Source organism: Fringilla coelebs, assembly GCF_963513975.1.
Source record: "Fringilla coelebs genome assembly, chromosome: 8".
NCBI classification, from domain to species: domain Eukaryota; kingdom Metazoa; phylum Chordata; class Aves; order Passeriformes; family Fringillidae; genus Fringilla; species Fringilla coelebs.
In genome coordinates this window covers 18,012,554-18,033,926 of record NC_140066.1, presented here as the reverse complement: position 1 = coordinate 18,033,926, position 21,373 = coordinate 18,012,554, and positions in this window count along the sequence as shown.

Here is a 21,373-nt window from a genome sequence, read left to right as displayed (position 1 = left end):
CTGGCTTGGGGAGGCAGGGAGCTGAGCTGGCAGCTCTGCAGCGGTCTGCACAGGGGCAAGGATGGGACCTCACAGGTGCAAAACAAATGACACCCCATAGCCCCCACCAAAGGTGGGAGCTCCTTCCCTGGCTAGGGAGGAGGAGAACGTGACTACCAGTTCCTGGCTCCTGGTCAAATCCCTCCCAGCATAAATCACCTGATTAGATATCCTTACCATTTCAGAGCTGCCAATATTCTGGGACCATTTCAGCCTGAAAAATAAAAATGACACCAGGTGACAGCAGGGTAGCACATGGCTCAGATCCAATTCATTTTCCACTTTGCAGGCCCAGAGAATCAAAGTTGAAGGGAAGACTTAGAGGCTTGGCCAGCCACTGGGGCCAGCTGAAGGGGCCAGGGGGAGTGTGGTGAAGAATGAAGCCATTGTGATCCCCTTTCCTCTTCTACCGGAGCTGCCACACTGGTGACTCTGCAGGGATCACTGCCCCCGTGGCATGGTCACTCTCGTGCTGCTGACCCTGCTTGGCAAATCAGCCACAGGCTCCTGGTATTTGGGAAGGGTCTGGGCACTAATGGAGTTCCCACTAAAGGGGTGGCGTGGGAGGGAGAACTCTGCGGTAGGAACAGGTGAATGTGTGTTATTGACATCATTTATGATTCAAAGTGCTCTACAGCGTCAGGAAAACATTTTCCCCCATTAAACAAACAATCTGCCAGACAGTTTCAGGCTCTGTCACTCTCTGTCAGTCTCCCCAGCAGCAGTGTGGCAGGTTCTGGCACACTCCTCCACTTTGATCTTGCAAAAAGAAGCCTAGCTCTCAAGGAGGGGAGGTGGCCATCCCTGTTCTGTGACAAGCCTTCACTCACTGTGGTCAGCAGGAAGTCAGAGGGATGCTCTGTCAGAAAGCAAGGACATGATCTGCACTGGATTCCTGGAGCAATACCTGGCCCATGGCAGAGGCACATGAGCAAGCCCAGGGAAGCAGTACACAAAGAGAAAAGGGCTGACTACCAATATAAGGTGTCCCTCCCTGTAGCTTGAGGCTGATGAGGCTTCAGTGACAGGAGCACGGGTCTTAATCCCAGCTCTGGCACTTGCTCCGTACGTGACCCCACGCTGCTGCCTGTGTTTCCATGCCCTGTCTCTACAGACTGTTCAGGGCAAGTGCTGGCACACGCTGCTGTTTGCCCCGGGCCTGGCAGGGCGGAGCCCCACTGCCTCCAGGCAATACCTCTGCTGGGGGCCAGGCAGGGCAGCAGAAGGGGTGGGCATCCTCTGAGGGGACACCCAGCAAGGCTTGATCTCTGCAAAGGGATGGTGATGCAGCAGATGAAGTGGTTTTCCTGCAAGGACACAGCATCCTTTCAAAAAGTAGCAAATGCTTTCTCTGAGTTATTCAGTTACAGGTTCCAAACCCCCAAACTACACAAATCTCCTGAGAAAATGCAAGTCAGTCAGAGAGGAATCTTGGAGCCACTTCAAACGTTTTGCCAATAATTCATGCAATGAGATTAAAAAAGCCATTTCTTCCTTTGCCAAGTACACAGAGAGCAGAGTGTTCTCTATTGTGTAGGAACATCACAGCATGTAGCATTTGACAAGGAAAGGTCACTGGGGAGGGGCCACAACTCCTTTTTTAAGAGGTTGCTACCGGTGTCCTTTGGAAAAACTGGTTTTACTCTGTAGCAAAGGCCATAATTGAATGCCCAGCTAACTGGGCCGAAATACTGGCCTGTGGTTTAATTTCAGGAACTTGTTGGAGGGCTCTCTGCTATCTATCCAACCCAGGCCCAGTTGTCTAGCAGGTAAATCAGTGTGGATTTATCATATCTGAGTACTTCAGTGCTCAACTCCACACTGCAGCACAGGAAAAATACCAGGAAGCAGAAATGAGCTGAGAGCAGAGGATTATATTCAAAGAAATCTCAGGGAATAATATTCCTGATTTCCCCACACTTCAAGGGACATATAGCATCTTTTTCAAGGGACTAAGAAAGTTGCTGGGATCTAGCCCTTAGTCTGATGCAGTACTACAAGGAAAGAGTGAAATAGGAGCCACAAGAAAATGGCCCCAAATCTAGTCATGCTTCCCAAACTACTTCTTCTCTTGCACTGACAGTTGTATAGGGAGCAAATTCTAGCCATGCTAGTCTTCACTAGATGATCTATCGCTTTTCTCATTCTTTTACACAACAGTTGTGGCCCCACAAAAATCCAGCCACAGCAAACAGACAGACTGCTACAAGATGCAACAGGAAGGTCTTTTCTGGAAATGCTCAGAAAACCTCTGAAAACTCTTTGCTGAATCTAGTATCATGATATAGGATGGAACAGGAGACTTCAAAATACCATTGGAAATTTTTGGCAAAAAGCCACTGGTGTAAGCACAGCTCCTGAGACAACACAACAGAAACATAGATCCAACAATCCCCTCCCACTGTAATAAAATTGGAGCCATTTCATCATGACCGATTTCATTGTGTCATTATCAATTTATCCCATGTAAAGTGAGAGATGACCCTCGGCCCCCAGGGAATTTAGAAAATGCTACAGGAGTGCGAGGAGCAAATCAGGGGACTCTGAAAATGCCACTAGAATCTTTCTGCAGAATTCCCCCGACAATCTCAGACACAGACCATCCTCACAGTGAGACACAATAGCAGGACAAAGCCAGGCAGCAGGGCTATTAGAGGATCTGTGCAAGTAAGAATGCAGGAAATACCAGGCTGTCCAGGCAGTGGTCTGTCTAAGCCCATAACCTGTCTCCAACAGTGAGTGTAATTCAGAAAAAAACCCACACTCTGCAAGAGGTAATTATAAAACAAGATACAAGTAACAAGATTTTCATGCAACTTCCTCCCAAGCACTGGCAGTTTCCAGCTGGCTCCCCCACAGAGCAAATCCCATCCCAGAGCTGACTGTACCTTTATAATTCAGGATTTCCTCATGATCTGCCTGAAACAGCCCATCTCTTTTTGCATCTTTCCAAGATCACGGCCTCATCAAATCATTGTGCTACAGAGTTTCATCACAAACAGTGCACTGGGCTGAAATAAAAAAAACAAAAAAGTATTTTTTCTACCAGTGGCGAGCTGCTGCTAATTCAATTTCAGTGGCTGCCAATCACTGGTTTCTAGAAAGGGCCATGAAAGGCTACTTGTTTTGTTACCAAGCAGACAGAAGGCATTCTAGTAGTTGTTAAAGAGTTTCTAGGAAATGGCAGGAGAAGTAGAAAACCCTATTGCAATAGCAGGATGACTTCCATTTGTGTGTGTCTGTGGAGGGACAGCCTGGTGACTGCAGTTGGCACTAGACCTCCTGGCATGTAGGGAAGGCCAGTTTGCTTCGTAGGTGTGAGCACAATGAATGCATGGGATTCATTCTCACTTGTGAACCCAGTGATCTGGGCTAATGCAGGGGTGTCAGTAAATCCCACCAACTTCTCTGATAGTTACAAAAAAGCCATTTCTTCACCTGAATCAGTGCAGCTTGCACAAGTCCTGTTTGCACCAACATCTGAGCATCCTGCCCACTGCAGCTCACACTGTTTCATCGTGGGACGTTATGGAATTCCCAGTGGAAATACTCATGATTATATTGTGGGAGGTGATGGATTCCTGGGAGACAGAAAACAGATTCCCCATTAAAAACTATAATTTTCACCTTCATGAGGAACTTTCTTAAGATGCACTGCAGTGAAAGAAGACACTGCAGGACCATTCATAAAATCTGTAATCTGATGTCCAATTTCTAAAGGTACATGGAGGCAAAGTCTCCCATGAAGCTAATGAAATTTTAATGCTTATGGCATGTACTTGTCACTGCTGGCCAGGAAATTCTAAAGGTAAAATGCACCTAGAATTCCAGAATTTCACTTGATGGCAAAATTTTTAAAAGCTCCTAACAATAGCTTGTGACATGCTACAAAATGATAAAAGGATCAGATCTGGTGTAGGGATTATGAAGTGGAGAGTGGATGAAAAAGCCCACAGAACTACAAAGGGCCTCTCTTTTTTTTTTGTATCTGTGGATATTGTGTATTGTGAGACCTGCAGTGCACATAGGGAAGGACTTGCAGGACTCTTGGAAGATACCATTTATTATTCAGCTGGAAACACAGTTAACACCAGTGGGATTTGGTCTCCCTCATAAATGTGAACAATTTTTACTTAGAGCAGTCAAGTGACCAAGGGCTCCTTCAGCATGTGGGACTACAGAGTACAGTTTTAAGCAGTTTTATTAACTTTAGTTTAAATCACTTCCAGTACTGATCCCCCTAAAGATCAAAGCTGCTCCATCATTTATACCTGGCAGGCAGTAAAATCCTTACGTAAATCTGTAAGTCCCCTTGTTAAGTTTAACATTCATCACTTAACACCACTTAGCAGCCAACCAGAGAAGAGTGTGCCTGCCAGGCCCAGCCAGTGCCATCTGCATCTTGTGCAGCAAGGATCTGAGGAGTCAAAGGCTTTGTCCGATATCTGCTCCTGCAAAAGACACAGATGGGAGACGGCCCTTGGAGAGCACATCTCTGCTCCCCACTTCATCTGTGCCCCCACAGCAGTTATGTCTGAATTCCTTAAGTTACCAGGAAATCTCAGAGAGCTACAGAAAACATTTTGTGCCTAATGATGCCTTCTTGGACCACAGTGTCATCAGACACTACCATGTCCTGCTAATGAGCTTCTCTCTGTGCAGTGTGGAGCTGCACTGAACTGAACTCTCCCCATAGGACGGCACGGCATGAACTGGCAGATTAAACTTTCCACTGGACCAGGGACAGTTGCAAGGCACTGGGATGGCATCCAACTTCAGCTAAGTGGAGTAGGGATTGAGAACATGAATTTATAACCAGCAACCATCAATGAGGCGTAGGGAGCCATGTGTACAGCATACACTTGGGGAAGAAGACTGGGGACTAGGGAAGAGTTGATTTCACCTAATGTAGGGCAGACAGGACATGAAAGGCCATATCCATCCACTAGAAAATAGTGTAGGAAAATACAGGGGCAAGACCATTATGACTTAAAGAAAAAACCCCAAAACCAGTCAGAAAATAGGTATGTCTGACTAATACTTGAAAGCTATGCTTCCCCTCCTTGTATTTAGAAAATGCATCCTGTTAAGCCAAGGATGTTCAGAAGGAGATCCAGCAGCCATAGGCAGGGGCTGTAGTAGCAATAAGGTAAATGGTCCATCCCTAAGAGATGGCAAGTCTGGAATGCAAACTGTGAGAGGGAGCAATGAAAGACAGTGATCTTCAGAGAGTGTAGTAGCAGGAACTACACAAGATAACAAGAGAAAAAGTATAAGATGAAGAGATGGATATCATCCAGAAGAAAACTGCAGCTACCTCACACAACAGTTTCCAGTCCAGTTGGACTGGTACAAGTATAGCATCTCTACTATGCAATGAGCCAAGTCTTTTTTTTGGGAAACACTTTTTCTTGAAGTTCCCTCCTCTTTTTAGGTCTCACTTTGCCTCCTTCCTCTCTGCCACTCCCTGCCTCCCTCCAGGCAGAGATACGTTTCTCTCAGCTGCTTCTGCGCCTGTGACTTTACTGCATGGGGGAAGTCAGTCCGGAAGGTCACCTCTTTCATCAAGTATTCTATTTGCATCCAAAATTGTATGTACATGAAAAATGTGGTCGTGTGTTGCACCTAGCTGCAGACGCAGATGAAATTCTGTGGAAAGCCTGATGCACACTAACCTTTGCAGATGGTGCAGCTATTGCTGAAAAATGGATTGCTTAATAAAGCATATCATCCGACATATTTGCTGCTTGGCTAGCCAAATAGAAGTTGTTTTTTGCACAAATTTCCTTGTCAAATTTGTCAATGTTCATGTCATTTTTGCTTTAGGTCACAGAGCAAGGTGCAAATTCTTGGCATCTTTACTAGTTGCAAGCCAATTTTGGCTATTTCTAACAATGAAGTGAATTTCTCTGAGGATAAGACACTCGCTTTATGGGGAGGAAAGGAAAACTGCAGGAAGTGGATAATTTTTTTTCTGGGATTTTTTTTTGTTCCTTTTTTTTTTCTTTTTTTCTCTTTCCTTCTGAGGGATAATGTTTGCATTCATTTGTGGACCTTGTTAATTCATAGCAGAAAGAGGCCTTTTAGCCCGTTAAATCATTTATTTTGCTTGACTATTTGGTGCATGATGCACAGAGATTTTTTGCACTGGTGTAGAGAAAATTTATCCCTTTTTGTAGGAAAACTTGGAAGAGAAGAAAAGATCCATTCCTTTGGCATTCTTAAATGTGGAAGTCAGGGGATTCTACGCTTCCAACTGTCTGCTTGAAGAGTAATGTTTTTAAGTCTCCAACATCTTAGACTTAAAGCAACATAATATATTTGTGTTGTTTATTCTTCTACCTGCTCTACATCCTTTGGCTCTGCCTACAGACACATCCTGTTCCCTGCTCAGGTTTTTAAGCCTATTCCCTTCTTCCTGGGCTTCAGATGTTTTTGCCACATGGTGCCTTCCAGACATAGTCACCACAAGCTGCTCTACTCAGAAGCAAAAGTAAAGATTGTCATTTCCATGTTTGCTACAATAACAACCTCAGCAGGGGCAGCTTTTAAAAATGCGCTGCACTGCCACGAGGAAACAGTACCAGCCTCAGGCAGTGGGGCATAGTTCACCAGGAGAACCACAGGGAACATGGGCATGAAAGCAAATATAGAGCATGTGTGAAAGGGCTGGAGCCCCATTCAAGCCCTTCCTCCACACCAAGTCGGGTTGTAAGGAACAGGGTGCTTCTAGGCCTCAAAGATCCCTCAGAAGACCAGACCCTTCTCCTTCAGAGGTGCTGCATATGCAGTGTTGGCAGCATTCACTTTGGGGTACAGAGCTCTACATCCAGTCATCCACCTCAATATACCACCATATATAGCATTTATCCAGCCCTCTACAGGGAGGGCTGCAATTCTGGGGTCAGGCATGCTATTTAGTTTGCATTTCCATTTTTGTTCAGTCACTCACTGGATATGGTGTCTTCCATTTACTAGTAACAGATGCATTCCTCTCTGGGCTGTACTGCAGCAATTACCTTTCTATTTGGATGACTCATTTCTCCCTTTATTCCCACCCTGTACTAAGTCATACCTTTTCCAAAGCATACCTTTTCCAAAGATGCACCATTTGCCAAGTGCATCCTCCAGTGATCTATTCCTATAGAAAGAGGACTTTGCTGCTAGACATAGCCATTTGACATAATCCCATTTGCCCCCCATAAGATACCCCTTCAAAAAGAACATTCTTCTGCAAGGAACAGTTTGTTTACAAGGTTTGTTTTGTTAGCAGGTGGATTCCCACTAGTAACTTTTCCACTGCACCATTTTTTTTTAAAGGTCTTGTTTGGTAGCCAGATAGCCGAGACTGCCTGTGATAAAGCCAGCACAAGTGATTAATAGCAAAGTCTCTGCCATTTTATTATTAATAGCAGTGTGTTGACTCAATTAAATCCAGCCTGCTTTTTTTGGCAGGCCTTCGCAATTATACATATCATTATGGGCTGCAGCCCAAATGCATCCTGGGAGTAGACCAGAACTCCACATTAACTTTTTCTGGCTCGCTTTTTGCAGGTTGGCCACTGTAACATGTGGGCTATAACCAATCCAGGCTGCTTCAGGGATGGCAGAATAGAGGAAGAAGGACAAATGGTGGAGGTGAGGATCACACCTAGAAAGGGCGCGCTCCCCTACAGCCATAAACAGCCTGGCAAGGACGTCCTGTATCCACCCCTCCACACTGAACCCCATCAGCACAATGTAATCTGTCTGGAAAGTACCTGTTACCAGCAGGGGTGATTTTCCAGCACACTGAGGGGTGTGTTCAGTAATCCCTTCCAAAACAGACCTGCAAGCAGCTTGGCTTAGTTTGAAGAGGCACTGAACTGAGGTACAACCCTTTATTTTGAGGAAGGCTCCTGTAGATAATGTTTCCTGGTGTGAGAGACTGATCTCCTCATAAAGCTGTAATACTCTACATTCAAAGTACCCCAAAGCATGCAGTAGGCATATTCTAGTGCTGAACATACTTGCTTCTACCTTTTGAAAAATTCCAGCTAGACTGTTGGGAGGAAAGCCAGTCGTGGAACTAAGGCATAACGCTAGGACCAAGTTAAATTCTCACCACTGATAATGGACTCCATGTATGATTCCAAGTGATCCTATCTATACAAAGTCCTGGGGCATTTTCTGTAGCCTTCAAATTCAAGAGATCCATGACTTATTCAGGTCACTCGTTATTTGGGGGCACCAAACTTGGGCTGCCTAAACTGTCAACAGAGATGCACAGACAAGGGTAGGTTGCCTTACCTTGAGTTTTGAAAAGAGCTGGAGTCTGGGGACCCAGAATGGCTGGCAAAATTAAGCCTTGTGGTTTTCTCACATCCTTTTGAGATAGCCTGTCCATAAATAGATTTTCTGTTAATGGGAGAAAGCTCTTTTTGGACCTGAATCTCACCAGACTTGTACATAAAGCACTTAGCACAAAGATAGTCTGATCTGAGTTGTAGGCCTTGCCATCACTCAGGTAACAAATCACAGACATGAAGTGCTAGAGGAACAGCCCGGTCTGGCCCCTTGCAAGGGCAGCATATGTTGATCAGAAGCACTGACCCATCACTGTCCTGTGCAGACTGGGTGGGCTTTATCTTCCTGCAACCTGTTAACCAGAACAGGCAACGGCAGTGATGCACTCTAGCACACATATGGTCTGTGATAGCTCTCACTATGACACTGGGTTTTTCTTCCCAAACGCACTGCTCTTTGCAGTTGTAGGTCTGGATTCTTCTCTTCAGTGAAGCCTGGAAATGTCCCACTTTCCTGTAGGCACCAAAGACATCACCCTTCAATCTGTGGTGTTACAGGAGACCCCAACAAGCCATATCTGAAGTCCCACAAAAAAGAGTAGGTCCTGTTTCCCATTACCTGAACAGAGGGAGCTTTGCAGCTGAAGGCTCTTTTCAGCTTGTGCTACTTCATCTTTCAGAAGCCCATTAAGACAGGAGGGCACACTATGCTTTCCATCCCAGCTTGGCCTGTCTCCATCCTTGTCGTCCATCTGGTTTATTTGCTGGCACCAGACAATCCACAGCTGTGGGGCTCCTGCTAAGCAGGGTGGAAGAGTTTAAGTGCTTGGCCTATAATCTCCTCCCAGTGCCTACAATGCAGTTCTGGAAATAATTCTGCTGCTGGACAAGGGAGTACAGAGGAGCTCTGCTGTCTGTATTCTCCTTTAGAGCTCTCAGCAGTGCAGAGAGGACTTTGTTTGTACCCAGCTCCAGGCAGTGATGGAGCTGTAGCTGCAGAGGGGCACAGCAGCACTGAATATGGGTAACAGACCACACACAACCCACAGATCTATAGGTCTAACAGATCCTCAAGGAAAGTTCCCTCCCCACTCTGTACAGATGCTTAGCTCTAGAAGCCATCCCAAACGAGGAACAATCCAGCTGGCACCCACAACTGAATCTTCCTTCGTGAAGGGGGGCATGTATTGCTATTTCTGCAGACCCAGATGGTCATGGCTTCCCACCATCTCCTCCCTTGGTTTGGCCAATTTGCCAAACCAAGACTAAGCTTTGGAAAACTCTCACCTGCTTTTCTGAGGACCAAAGTGGAGCTTATGACAAGTGCTACCCTGAGGAACCTCAGCAACATAAGCAAAGCCACTTGTGACAACACTGGGTTTAACTACCCTCAGTGTGCCTGGGAAAGAAACCAGGGAATTCTGTCAGGTAGGATAAGATGCACACACAGCAGTGGGGAAGGGGGGACCAAGAGGATTGATGGAGATATTTGAGGGTTTTGTACAAACTTGCTTTCTTCCCAGACAAAAGAGGCTGCAGATCCATGGCTATGGCATGCAGAAGTGCCTGTCCCAGCAGAATGCCTGCTTGGCTTATGCCTGTAAGTGTAAGTTGGATAAACATAACTCTGGATGATGGTGTTCAGAAATCTGCTTTAAAATAATGCACCTTCCATGGACTAGATGGACACATCCACAAACGGCCTGGGCAATGATACTTTCTTTTAAAATACATTAAGAATCTAAGATATTTGTACTCTTGTTTCAACAAGAACGTAATTTTGATTTTTAGGTAGCACAAAGGAAGGCAATGAAGATGGTGAAGAGTCTAGAGGTGAAGCCACATGAGGAGCAGCTGAGGTCACTTGGTCTGTTCAGCCTGGACAAGAGGAGACTGAGGACAGACTTCACTGCAGTTACAGCTTCCTCTGAGGGGAAGAGAAGGGGCAAGCACTGGTCTCTGCTCTGGGGTGACAGTGACAGGACACAAGAGAATGGTCTGAAGTTGTCAGGGGAGGTTTAGGTTAGACACTAGGAAAAGGTTCTTCACCCAGAGGGTGGTCAGGTACTGGAACAGAGTCCCCAGGGAAGTGGTAACAGCACCAGCCTGACAGAATGGGACTGGAGCATTATTCCAGAGAACCCAGCCACAGTTCAGTACAGCAAAGTTTAGTTATCTAGAACATCATCACATATCCTGTTCTAGAGATTGGACTACTGTTTTCCAGTGTGACGTCAGCAGTACCCTCACTTCAGGGCCTTTTTATTTTTCAGGGCAATTCCAGAGATTTAGAGAGGCCAAAATTAAGCCCACTGGTAACAAACCTCAGCTTATTACCTCAGTGACTAAGTGTGCTTTCCTCTGGGATTTCTCTTAACCCCAGGATGAGTGACCACCTCAGAGGAGAGGGTGACCTCTCCTGAGAGAGATGATCAGACGTTTGCAAGGCTTGTGGCTGTCGCCTCAGGACCAGTTAGGGAACTGAGCTGTTATTGCTCCCCTGTTATCAGTTACGGCAGGAGATTCCTTGCCTTGTGGCTGAGACTGCTTTGTACCAATGACTCACAGAACATAACTAAACCATGTAAAATGTCATCCTGTGTTTGCCATTAATAAGCTTTCAATTAATAACACAAATTTCCAAGAATACCCCAAGCTTGAAACTCGGCGCTGTGCTGCCTAGCAGAGCCAATCAGGGCGGTCTTAAAGCCAAGCCTTAATAAAGCAATTTTGCTTTCCAGGAAAGATCACTCCTTGCTGCTGCAGCTGGAAACCCCCAGCTCATGCACACATGCAGACCATACTACCCCATATAGGAAAAAACATCCTGTTACTTGGAGGATTGCAGGAAAGCTTTCAAACTGAGGTACAAAGCTTTTCTTTTTAAATTTCACAAGACCTGATTCTGCTTACTTGCTGATATAAGTTACCCCCTGAGGTACATGGGGCTGATCAGCTGTACTATAAGGAAGACAACTGGACCTGTGTTTAGGAGGGCCATAGTCAAAATCAGAGGTACTAATGCCATGCCAGCTGACACCAGTTTTCCCACCACGTGCAGTTTTTCAAAAATCATTGTATACACATGAGCTTTTTCCTGTTGTAAGGACAAGTACACAGGAAACCATGGGAAGGTTTAGACTTCTATCAAACATATATCAATTTTCTGAAGGTAGATCTAACAAACATGGCACAGTCTGGCCATGCATATGTCTCTCACACAAATAAAGGCAAAGATAAGGCGTTGCCACCTACCCAGGCCCTGCACCCCCTGCTACCTGCACACAGCTGACCTACCTGAAAGAAAACACTTCTCTTTCTGGTACGCAAAGCCACTCAGCATCGCCAAGGCCACTCTCTTTCACAGACACACAGAGCAGGGCATCTTCCTTATTTCTGCATTATTTGTGCAATTCTTTCCCTGTATCTGCAGCCAGGTACAATCTCTGGCTGTCTGTACACATCTGTGTCCACAACACACCCTGTTGATACACAGGCAGACAGACAAGCTTGCTCTCTCTCTCTCTCACTCACACACCTCTCTCACTCCCAGCAGGAACTCCAGGTATTGAAAGGTAATCCTCTCAGCTCACAGAGCCTGCTGAATGGAATAATTAATTTTCTGATGAGCATGAATATCACGCAAAGGCAGTCACACGGATATGGTGGAATGCTTCCAGCCAATATCCATGCAATCCGGATATTTGGATTCACCCATCCTCAGCCTCTGCTCTCAGCAGTGCTGACGGCAGCAAAGCTGAGCTTGCTGTGCTGATTGGGAAGGCCTCACAGATCTGGCTGGCTGGCCTGGGTGCTAGAAGACAGCTGAGCTATCGTGCATAGCCTGCTCCTCCTCAACCACCAAAGACAGGGAGACCTTGCCAGCTCCCATTCCTTAACCTGCTGTTCCCACAGGAAGTTGGCACCAACTGCCTACAAACACCCAGCCCCTCCCTGGTCTCTGGGGCTGGGGAGAGAATTGCATGAGCAGCATCAGTCTGCTCAAACCTAACAGTCCTTCCCAGTGGTGAATTAAGGGCAAATCCCTGATGCAAGGACACTAATTCTCCAGGCTAGAGATCAAACTTCTCTCACCCCTAATCTCCACTTATCCTTAAGTCAACTTGTTCTCTTCTGTTTTACAGTTCAGGGTTAAAAATGCTTGTGGAGAGCAAGAGCAGCTGCAGACACTGAATCTAGGGAATAGAGGGAAGGGAGCTTAAAGAAGAACAGGGACCCAGAGGATTCCCAGTTACCGAGCTGTGATACTCCTAGAAACTAAGATATAGAGCTATTTGCTTCTGTGCAAATGTTCAGCCAGTGTTGCTTTAGCATAATTGACCAGTCTAGACAAACAGAAATAATGAGCTTTCCATGCTGGACATGTGAGTCCCATTCCCAACTCTGTCTTCGGCTTTGCACATGTTCAGGGACATCTGTTCCACAGCTGTAAGATTAACACAGAAATACTTGGCTTGACTGTTTTGCCTGTAAGCTCAGATCACAATCTCATCAAGAACTGCGGTCAAGAGAGAGACCGAGACAGTGCAAGTTGCCACATAAATCAAAGGATCCCTTGCTGCAGTAGCAAAACCACAAGCATGTGTGACTAGAGACTTGCAGGCATGGGTTTTTGCACATTGCATGTGTATCTATGCTCCTTGCATGGTGCCACACCACATCAGCAGTCTCTGAACATATCCCACCTCTTAATTGCTTTTATCTTGGAATTCCCATCAGGGAAGAAAATATCTGGCACAACTCTTTCCAGAAACTTAACTATATAGTCTTAGATGGGAATTTGCTGAGGATTTCCACAAAAGTTGAAGTCTGAGCTGAACTTCAGTGTGATAAAATCAACTTTCCGTTGCATAGGTTTGGGTTCTATTAACCTTGTGGCTCTGATCCTTCCCAGTACACTTGGTTCTTTGAATTTTTTCATCCACAGTCATGATGTTTAGAAATAGTACTGGGAACTGGCAAGTCTAACACTTTGTAAGTATGAGAAATCTTCTAAACTTCTGTCTTTTCTCTAAGAGGAGATAGGAGAAGAACCTAGGGGAATTATCTTCCTGTAAAATTGAGGTTTACAAGTAAAAGCAGAGTCATGAAATGAAAAGCTAAAGGTCCTTAGTCATGCTGGACTTGCTTTTTCAGCTCCCAGGGTTGCTGCCCATCCACAAGAGCTCTGTATGTCACTATTTATATTTGCTAATAGGTCCCACAAAAGAGAGAAAGGATTGTTGTGCAAGTCATTGCCCCAGTCCAGAATACACTGGGAAATTCCCACAGATATATACAATACAGAAGCAAACAATGACATCCAAATATCTGCCTAGTAAAAGATACATCTAGCTTTTCAAAGGATGACATACCAAAGTGATGAGGAATTAGTCAAAACCCTGGATTAGATATGGGTTCAAACTCCACTCTCCACATGCTAACAAAATTTTCCAGCCTTGCATGGATGGGTTTGCCCTTCCCAAGACATTGGGTTTAAAAATAAGACAACAAAACAAACACAAAAACTCCAAGCAAGGAAACAAACAAGCAAACACACATCCACACCCCTACCCCCTCCAAACCCCACCAAAAAAAACAAAAAACAAAGGAGAAAAAACCCCCACCAATTAAACAAACCCCACAAAGGTGGAGTTTTCAAGCATACCAAGAAGGCTTAGGGGTGCAAGTCAGTCAGATGGGTGCTTCTAAGTCCCTCCACTGCTTTGGAAGACTTCCAGCCCTAGGAGTAAAATAAAAGGTCGGGGATATATATGGCTGCTAGGCTAATGAAGCTTAATTTTATCCAGCTTCTATTTGTTCTTTGGTTTCGCTTCAGAGCATTGATTTCACATTCCTGCACCTTTTACATATGCATATATATTTCATAAATAGGCAAATGTATATACACAGACCTGAGCATGGGAGTATGTTTATACATGTAAAGCAACTGGGTATTTACAAGCTGTTTCTAAGGTTATAATATCCATTGCTATTATGAACTGCTTCATTAACCTGTCAATCAGATTGCTTTCTCCCTTTCAGCCCTCTCCTGTGTTACTATGTGTGTTGGAAGTGAAGCATGTGTGTTTGTGTCAAGTGTATTATTTCAGACAGTACAGACACACAGACACACATGGACGAACGCCCAGAAATTAATATGGTTTCATTGCTGCCTCCCCAGAAGCCTGGCTCTGGCTGACCCTCTGGACTCTGCTAGCCATGGAGATGCCTCGTGCAGTCATTTATCACCCAGCCCCTGGCCAGTGGCACTGGGCTCCTGGCGTTGCATCCCCAGGCAGCCTGGTTGCCGTGCAGGAGGAGGGGCATGTCTGCAGCGTGGTTGCAGTTTGGAAGCACTGCTGATGGACTAGTCCCCAATAAACCCCCCAAAAGTGCTGATGTGCTGAAAGCAGCTGACACTGATGGATCTGCTCTCATCTTGCCTTTCAGTCGGCTGCAAGAGAGAAGAGAGAGAGGAAGAGAAACAAAGGCAGAGATTAACTCTTTTGTCACAGAGCTCTGCAGTTTTACAAGGCAAGATAAAGCTGCTGTCCAGGTTGGGTGCAGATGGGACCAGCTCAGCACAGTCTGTCTGATTCTCTATGGACTCCAATAGGGGAAAAAACAGCCTGGACTGCACAATGATTTACTGGCAGGGCCCGTGCTGCCTGAGCCTTATAACTTTCCTTGCAGTTGCAACCACAGCCAGGGAGACCAGCAGGGATGCCTGGACATGGTCCTGGGCAACTGGCTCTGGGTGGCCCTTCCTGAGCAGGGGGCCTGGACAAGATGACCTCCAGAGGTCCCTTCCCACCTCAACAATTCTGTAATTGTATGATTGTCCCAGACCTGCACATCAGCCATTAAAGCAACACTGCTTTAAGCACCACACAGCAGCATCAAGTTCCCCCAGTGCTGACTCCTGAGGTGTGACACAAGCTGCTCAGCCAGCAAGGCACACTCCTGTGGGTGCAAGCTCAATAAACACAAATGTCCAGGGGGATTAGTACACTCCTGTGTATGAAATTGTGGGGTGAAATTTGTCTGTGATGCCAGGCATCAGGATCAAATCTCAAACTGCCTCTTGTGATACTCCTCACTAGAACCAGTCAGAATATTTTAATATAATTTCATTTAATCAAACCAACTTTCACCAAAATTGAGTTATCTGGGGAATTGGATCCATTTGGCTTAAGTTTTTCTTGAGAATACCTTGGTTCCAAGGGGCTGAGATATCAACCTCCAGTCTGCATTGTTATGTCATTCAACTGCACAAGAATTTGGAAGGTTTCCTTCTTCTCTCACTGTGCTAGAAACTTCAGCAGCTGCTGAGGAGCTTCCAGATCTCCTCTCTGAAGGACTAGCAATGTATCCACATGGATGTGTCCCCATCCAGTCACGTACAGAGTTCAATGCAAATACGGTCTGAGATTGACCCAACTCTTTCAATGCCTTTGCACTGTCGTGTTTAGCACTGACAATGTCACGGGTACAACAGGACCCCAAATTCTCACACGCCCAGCTGGAGAGCCAAATGTCCTCAGAAAGGCAGTCTATGTGACATTAAGCCTAAGCACACAAGGAGACACAGTTAATAATACTACTAACAAGAGGCTAACAACAATGCTACTGATGCTAATCCTTATTAATAAAAATGTTAAAAACATTCTTGTTCCTATGCAAAAATGTCATTTTATTTGTAATCTCAATTGTCACGGATTTGAAGAGAGGAGGGAGGATCTTTTTCTAGGTAATTCTAAAAACATATTACTAAACCAATATTGAAAACTTGATCATTTTCCAGTTTCAAGAGAAACTTCCAAAAAGCATATTTCAAAAAGTTCATATTTTTAATCAAGAAAAAGAAAGACACCTTGTCATCAGAAAACCATTTTACAACTGGGAAACAGTGCTCCAACTCTGCACAGCACCAATTCCTGCCTGGATTTTTTCAAGCCTGGTTTATCACGCATTTGTGTGGCACAGTTCACAAGTGTTCCCAGGTAAACCAGCCATCAGGTGAAGTACAAATTACCGTGAATAAAGGCAGGAGCCAGCCCCAGCTGAATGTTAGGGTTGTTCCAGGGTTTTTGTCAAGATTGGGGTTTTCTAGTGCTGAGCCCTATGCAGCTTTATAAACACATGGAGAGAGCCTGTCAGAGGTGCAATCCACCATCATAAAGCATATCAGTAAAGACAAGTACATTACACTTGGACATGGACACACTCCGAAACACAGGCACATCACCACTGCACAAACTCCTGCTCTCACATACACTCTGCTGAACATGCAATCCTTCCTGAAATACAAACAAGATCTCCAAGTCAACAAATGGAAAATGTGGGGCTGGAGGGGGAAGAGTCTTGAGATTTATCTTTTTTTTTTTCCTTTTTAATTCACAGAGAAAAAAGGGCCTTTTAAAATAAATTAATAGTAAATGCAATGTTTCCTGAGGAAACCCTGATGTGTTTTCCACATCATTCCAGTTTTTGCCTATTGCCTTCCATTTTCTTTTAATGAAAAAACTGTAAAAGCTAAGTCAGATTCCCAGACTCTAAACTTGGCTTGCAGAATACTTTTCCTGTCGAGAGGATGATTTAAAATGAAACCTGAAGTAGAGATCTGCTCTAAAGTCTGAAAACAATTCTGAAATGTAAAAGTTTTCCACCACACACAAATAACAATAATAATGTCACCATGCCAAATGCAGACAGTCTTGGAAACAAACCCACCAAGGTATTATCGATCATTTCTTCACATGTCCTTAATAAAATCTTGGTCTAAAATCTATCCACAATATGCCATCTGCCACACACTGAGATGAAATATGGTGTGTGCTCTTGGCATCTAACACTCTGATGAACCATTTGTGAAATCTCTGCAGAATTTCACATTCTCAGTAGCACACTTTTCTAGAGAACTGATTTTCAACTTTAATTTTATCTGTGTGCCCCTAAAAAATATATCTGTCTCTGAAGGGCCTAAAAGGTAATCTATAGATTGTTATACAGCTGCTTTGAGCTTGGCTTTCTCAGTAACTTCTGCAGACTCACTTAGGAATGGCTCAAATTCCCCAGGGAGTTCTGTGAACCCTGTACCCAAGATTTGGTGCTTTAGGGAAGAGCTACATGGACTGCCTAAATTGAGGTCATGGAGGCTCCCACTGCCAGGGTTAGCCAGCTCCTGGCTGTAAACACCTCTGAGCAAAACCTGCCTTCCTCTCCATCTCAGAGTGCTGACAGGTGCTGAGAGGTGCTTAAGCAGGACACTTGAGCAAGTGCCTGCTTTCAAGCACCTGAGGACTGCTGGTGGGATTCCTCATATGCTGCAGGTCAAGCACGTGCACAGGCTGTGGAGAAGTGAAGCCCTTGGCAGCCACCTGAAAGCTGCTCCTGCCAGTGAGCGCTGCCCAGGCACCAGAGCTCTGGGTCCAAGGAGTGCCTCCAGGCAGGAGAGGACTCAGCTTCCCAGTCCATGCACCCACCTCAGCACCCTCCACTCCCAGTGAGTCCACAAGGGCCCATTTATTCTAAGATATGAAATTTGTGTTGTTTCTTTATTGTTCTTTAATGAAACCCTGTTTATTCTAGGCTTTTAATTCTTTCCATCTATTATGTTTAGACAACTCATTAACAATCATTTGTTATCATTAGACTTCAATTTTAAGCTCCTTTTCCCAGAGGAGGCAAGGCAGTACTTTTAAACATATTTGCATCATAAACAATTTCTGGGCCCCGTGTGCCATCTATTACCCCAGCCTTTCCTCCCTTCTTACTTGTGCTGGAAGGTGCTGAAAGAGCCTTAGCAAGATTTTGGCTGAATCCAGGGTAATTCATGTTTCCCCCAGCCCTGGAGCCATGGAGGGTTCTGCATTAAGGACAGCAACCCAGTGCATTAATAGCAAACTCTTGAAACCCTAGGTCATGTAATGGTGAGCTGCTCCTTCCGCTGGGATTAATGACTACACACTGCAGCTGAATTCATTAGGGCCTGCTAAAGATAGCATGCTAGCCCGGGATAATGCGTGGGCCTCATTCTGCTCATTTATGGCTGTTCAGCTCCACTGGATTTAGTGAAGTCATTCCTGATTTGCAGCAGGGTCCCTTGTGTGCATGCTAGATAAGCACTACGTCACACTTTGCATTCATTGACAGCTCCCAGTAGGCAAAAATCTGATCCCTGTTATGTTGGTTAAATCCAGATCAACATTCACTGAGGCTGCAAGGCATCCTTTGGATATGAAGCAGCATCAGCACGCATGGAGTGTGGCCTGCATGATGCAATTTGCTCTGGTAGAAGAGAGGTCCCTTAAGTTGCATAGAAAGCAGGAAAATAGTCACTGTTCTCATGGTTTTCCCAAGTTTTGCTTGGCGCTATGTTCATCACATACTGGTGTCACAGTTTGACACGGAAGGAATTTAGGGAAGTGATGCAAAGCCACAGAGTGATCCAAAACCACTACAACTGGCCAGCACCAACCTTGACCAGTAAAATGCAGAAGAAAAGAGAAAGCACTAAGCTGGCATCTTTTAATGTATGTTTCAGTCTCCAAAATCTCATTCCAGATTATGCTTAAAAAATGTTGGACGTGGCAGTCATGTCTCCTGTTTCCCACTTCCCCATGAGCAAGCCAGTGACACATCTGTTCAGAAGAGGTTTAGCAGTTTATTAGTAGCATTGCTAGATCATCTCTGTCAGTGCCAAGCCTTGTGCTGGTGCTAATGCATTGTCATTGTCTTGATACCCTGGTTTTTAAAGTTCATCTGGTGGTGCTACCCCAGGCCCAGTAACATGACAGGAATGCACATTTTGGAGCTGCTGTCTTTCCCTACAGCCCCTGCACCCTTGAATAGCAGTCAAAAAATCGAATCCCCTGTTCAAAGGCCTCAGTTCTGCATAGCTCTAAGCTGGTGCTCAGCTTTAGAGACTTGGAGGCCTTTCATTCACAAGCATTTCACTTGTCCAAAAGCCCCTTCACACCACCAAGTGCAAAGGAGGTATTACATGCAGCCAAATTTTGCTGGCTAGAGCACAAACATGAGACAGCAGCAGGCTGGACTACCACACCTATTACAGCTTTCCATATGGATGCTTGCAGTTTATTATAAGATGAAAAAACTTCATACATATGCTTGTGGACTGTTCATGATGTTTTTACACCTCCAATGAACTCTACTGCCTATACAGTGCTAGAGATCATGGTGATCCTTGCTGCAAGGCTCTACCCTGCATGCTAAGTAAATTCCTGTCATTTTCTATCCTTCCTTTGTTATTCTGGTCACATTAAAGTCACTGCAGCTAAGTGAAAAGTCATGATTGGCTAATTGGATTTGGGAAAGCAGAACACCCATCAGGGGCCAGATTTAATTTAGGTTTCCTCAAAATTTTTAAGGCCACTGGTAGGCTAGAAGAGGCAACTACACTGTTGGCTGGCTGTGGCTCGGGATTAGCTGGCTGCTGAGTGAGCTCCCTGCTGCCTCGTGTCCATGGAGCTCTCCAATTCCAATGCCTGTGTCAGAGACTTTTTTTTTTAAATCCAATGCAATGTTCCTTTAGATGTCTCTCCTATGCCCCTTCTGAGTCTCTTGTCCCCAGCCTCATCCTGCACCAGTCACCAACTCTCATGATCACTCCACACATCAGTGCAGTCCCCACCCCAAAAATGTGCCTCCTATGGTCCTGAGGGGCACTGCTCTGCAGGACAGGTACGTGACTGACCTGCACTCCTGGGTGTGGTGTGGGACATAAACTTCTCTGAAGTCAAGTGGAAGTTTTACCAGTAAGGTTGAAGAGGTTCAACACATGGAGAGCTCTAACTACTTCTCCAAACACCAAGTGGCCAACTCCTTACAGCTGCCCTGGGTGCAGACCCCCTGGGATTCCAGTCACACAGTGAGATGAATACAATAAAAGATCCATTTTCATGAGCATTTATAAGTGATCAGAAGCCTATCTGTGATATTTCCAACATAAGCCATTAAAAAATGGTGTGCCATATCTGCTAAAACCAGTAGTTTCCATGAAATTCATTAAAATAATTAATCATAACCTAGATTCTAAATACCTTCTGACTTTTAAGCTTCTAATAAATTCTTATGCTAGTTATTCTGATTTAATGCTCATCTCGGACACAGAAACATTGAAAAGATACCAAACTGAATGGACAAGTGATACTGTCATACGCTTACCTGATTCCAAGAGCTTCAGAAACTTCATAAAATGTGTAATAAAAACAAGAGTTACTAACACTACTACTTAAATGCACAGTAAGCCACTTGCATATGACCAATAACAGTCAAGAAATGTATCCTAACAAACATTATACCAAAAAACCCCAATATTCAAGGTGGACTCTAAATTCTTGGGTTTGGGACCCTTTCAAAATACTTTATATTTTTGGCTTGGCCATTTTACTTTTCTTTTTCTCTCTCTCTTTTTTTAAAAATAAAATCATGCCTGACAATTTAGAAAATCTCATGTATTTCCAATCTTGCCCCCAAAACACAAGACTAGCAAGATCACTGGGCATGTTAAGAAGCCTGTCTATTAATATTTGTAAACATTTGCAGTATCAAATACTTGGAAGAATAACTTGAGCCATCACCTGACATACTTCTGCTCCTACTGAAGTAGAAGAACTAAAGAGGATCAGTCAAAGAAACAAATTCTTTCTCTCCTGCCTGTTGCTTGTTGGTTTTTTAATTGGTTTGGTTTTGTTTTGTTTTTTTTTTTAAGGAATCATTATTTTTACTTTGGTTGTCAACTGCAGTGGAAATATACTCCCTGTTCTACTATTTCTAACCTCCCTGAGGATTTTTCAGTCCCTATTTTAACTGAGACCTGTTTTGCAAGTCTGACCCTTCCCCCCAATAATGTTGCTACTGAAAAAAAATGTTGTGTCATCACTGTTTTTACACAAATGCCTAACACTTGTTTCTTTCCTTATGGTCTTGTCAATACTGGACCATGAGCTAGAAGTTGCCAGGACGTGAGTTCCCAGTGTCTCCAGATCTTGGCATTGACTGCCTGTCAGAATCTGGCCCCT